Source organism: Colobus angolensis, unplaced genomic scaffold, assembly GCF_000951035.1.
Source record: "Colobus angolensis palliatus isolate OR3802 unplaced genomic scaffold, Cang.pa_1.0 Scaffold417, whole genome shotgun sequence".
Classification (NCBI taxonomy): Eukaryota; Metazoa; Chordata; class Mammalia; order Primates; family Cercopithecidae; genus Colobus; species Colobus angolensis.
The window spans coordinates 501,957-505,994 of record NW_012117566.1 but is presented as its reverse complement, the minus strand read 5'-3'; positions in this window follow the sequence as shown (position 1 = coordinate 505,994).

The following is a 4,038-nucleotide window of genomic DNA, read 5'->3' as shown; positions in this document are numbered from 1 at the left end:
GCAAGGTAAAAGTGTTGGAGGGAGATAGTGGTGTGTCATTTTCTAAATGAAAGTCCCAGGCTCAGAAAATCTGAACAGTGACCTAAAATAAATAAAAGAGCCATGTCTGTATTTCAGATGAGATCATTCCAGACAGAGCAAAGAACAACATCACTTCTGCTGCTCTGACATTAGACTAAACATCTGAATTTCTATTATATCTCAACGGAATTTGCTTGGTTTGTCACTGTAGAGATTAATGCACCAGGTCAATCTCTAGGGGTTCTGGCCTGCAGATTGTCAAAACAGCTTTTTCAACATGTAAGAAAAGCTCATGGACCTGAAAACACCCATTTCTGCAAAAGGGGCACAAGCATTGTTAATTTCTTTACATTTTGGAGACAAACTATGCCATATTTGAGAATGCTGCTTCAACACATGCACAGAGTAACACAGAAAGCTGCCCATCTTGACTGAAACTCAGAGCAAAAGACATCTCTGCAGAGGTGCAGCTGGAGGGAAGGCAGCTCTGCAGTAGAGGACATAGGATGGAGCTGGAGCATCTGCAGCAGGTCACGATGCTGTCAGTTGGCAAGCCCTACTGACAACCACAGTGTAGAGTTCCAGGGATGTAAAAAAAAGAAAATCTATTTTTGAAAAAAACATGTATTGGGAATAGGTCTTGTCTTGCCACTGCACTTCTTTAAAGATTGAACAACTGGTCATGGGATATGATGTAACAAGACCTGAAATATCCATTATGAATTGTGTTTTATGAGATCTACTGGAAAATAGCATGGTATACACAGGTGCTGTATATAAGCAAGATACACTGGTCTATAGGCTATCAAGCTGAAGCAGATGTGGTAGGCATGAGAGAATTGCATGTGGAGGTGACTCAGACCTCCATGGCACCTACCTCCATGCATTGCCACCTTTCTCTCAACCGACAACTGAGGCCCCATCAGTGTTTCTTATGAACAGGTAACCAATGGGGAAAATAGCTTACCTATCCACAGATGATTCTGTACAATATGCTATTTCCTGTATAATTTAAGCTGGTAGTTATTTGGTCCTGGGAAAAAAAAAATCTGGGGAAAAGATAGCCTTCCAAATGGCAGAAATTTGAACGACATATATGTTTTTGTTTACATCATTTAGAGATAGGCATCTGCATGTATTTATTGCTAATGGCCATAAGTTTGGAACTGGAAAGACTTTGATATAAACAAAAGATTCAGCAATAATGAGTCTGCAATGAGGTATATGACTGACCAGTTGGAATGAACCTGGGAATATTTGTTTCCTATATGAATTCTTTTTATGAGTATGAGAGGCTACCAATAATAGGGCCAATAGGGCAAGGTGCGGTGGCTCACACCTATAAACCGAGCACTTTGGGAGGCCGAGGCAGGCAGATCATGAGTTCAGGAGATAGAGATCATCCTGGCCAACATGTTGAGACTCTGTCTCTCCTAAAAATACAAAATTTAGCTGGGCGTGGTGGTGCGTGCCTGTAATCTCAGCTACTTGGGAGGGTGAGGCAGGAGAATTGCTTGAATCAGGGAGTCGGAGGTTGTAGTGAGCCAAGATGGTGCCACTGAACTCCAGCCTGGTGACAGAGCAAGACTCCATCTCAAAAAAAAAAAAAAAAAAAAAAAAAGGCCAACTGGATGACTGGCCTTTGGATATTAGACTTTTTCCATACCTTTCACAATGTTTGCTTAATGGATCCATGGAAGACAATGTGGCCATGGTAGGAGAGAGATTTTCCGTGAGTTCAAGAACATGAACTTTCCTTTACTGATACTGGCCACTGATGCAAATGAGCACCAAGATTGCCAATAATTACCAATGCTGAAATCCTGGAAAGGTGAACTACCTTGACTAGACCCATCAAATTCCTGGTAGAATTGTAGTAATGTTCTTTCCCTTTTTTCCTAGAGGTGGTAAAAAATTTTTATCACTAGAATTGACACACATTTGAATACTGATGTTCCTCTATTATGCTTCTCCTTGCATTAGATTAGTTGCATTTGCTGAATCTTTATTCTCTGTCCTGATTTTGTACATATTATTGCCACTGATGACACAGCTTATTTTACAAAAAAAAAGAAATGTCACAGTAGGCTGCAGCCTATAAGATTTATTGGTTTTGTGATTGCCTGCATCATCCAAAACATACCCTTAAAAGAATCAGTTATGTTGCCAACTGTGGTTTCTATCCTAAGAGCTTGGGTTTCTATCACACAAGATGTGGTGAATCCTCTGAACCAGGAGCCAATAAATTATCTCATAGCTGGAACATGTGGTTCCATGCATCAATAGTTATTTCAAGGCTGGGTGTGTTGGCTCACACCTGTAATCCCAGCACTTCAGGAGGCTGACGTGGGCAGATCACAAGGTCAGGAGATCGAGATCATCCTGGCTAACATGGTGAAACCCTGTCTCTACTAAAAATACAAAACATTAGCTGGGTGTCTTGGTGGGCACCTGTAGTCCCAGCTACTTGGGAGGCTGAGGCAGGAGAATGGCGTGAACCTGGGAGGCAGAGCTTGCGGTGAGTGGAGATCACACCACTGCACTCTAGCCTGGGCGACAAAGCGAGACTCCGTCTCAAAAAAAAAAAAAAAAATTATTTCTAGGAGTTCATTGAGCTTACCTTGTAGATCAGTGGATGGAAAACCAAAATATCCAGAAATGCTGCTTTTTGGCTCTTGTCTCACCCATTTCTATTGCAATTCCAATATTCTAGGAAACCTCTGAAACATAAATCTTGATTGTCTACTTTTAGCCTTAGCTGTGTTACTTCATACAAAATTTTGGTTGCAGAATGTGTGGATGTAGAAAAATAAAAGTTTTCAGGAGGTGTTAGAAATGATGCTATGCGACTGAGTTCAGTGGCTCATGCCTGTAATCCCAGCACTATGGGAGGCTGAGGCAGGTGGATCACAAGGTCAAGGGATAGAGACCATTCTCGCCAACATGGTGAAACCCCATCTCTACTAAAAGTACAAAAATTAGCTGGGCGTCATGGCTTCCACCTGTAGTCCCAGCTACTCGGGAGGCTGAGGCAGAACAATCACTTGAACCCAGGAGGCAGAGGTTGCAATGAGCCAAGATTGCACCACTGTACTCCAGCCTGGCAACAGATCAAGACTCCGTCTCAAAAAAAAAAAAAAAAGAAAAAAAAAAGAGATGATGCTACATGGGTTTGTAATTTTAGAAAGCAACCATTTTCAGGAATGCTCCTGTGAGAAGTAACAAAACTTTTTCTTAAACACACAACAAAATATGTAATATATTAAAAAATAGCAATCATCAAATAGTAATTTTAATGTTAGCTCTTCTCATCTTATGATAATTATCTTATTTTTTTAATTTTAATTTTTTTTTTGAGACAGAGTCTGGTTCTGTTGCCCAGGCTGGAGTGCAGTGGCACGATCTCGGCTCACTGCAAGCTCCACCTCCCGGGTTCACGCCATTCTCCTGCCTCAGCCTCCCGAGTAGCTGGGACTACAGGCGCCCGCCACCAGGCCTGGCAAATTTTTTTGTCTTTTTTAGTAAAGACGGGGTTTCACTGTGTTAGCCAGGATGGTCTCAATCTCCTGACCTCGTGATCCACCCGCCTCGGCCTCCCAAAGTGCTGGGATTACAGGCGTGAGCCACCGCGCCTGGCTGTCTTATGATAATTATCTAATTTGTCAATCTAAATACAAACATAAAATGTTACTTAATAAATTTGGATTTCTATCTCAACTTTTGGATAATCAAAAACTAGTTCTGTTTTGTTTTGTTTTGTTTTGTTTTGAGATAAAGTCTTGCTCTGTCACCAGGCTGGAGTGCAGTGGTGCAATCTTGGCTCACTGGAATCTCTCCTTCCAGGGTTCAAGCGATTCCCCTGTCTCAGCCTCTTGAGTAACTGGAACTATAGGCATGCACCACCACAATGGCTAATTTTTTGTATTTTAGTAGAGATGGGGTTTCACCATGTTGGCCAGGATGATCTTGATATCCTGACCTCGTGATCCACCTGCCTTGGCCTCCCAAAGTGCTGGG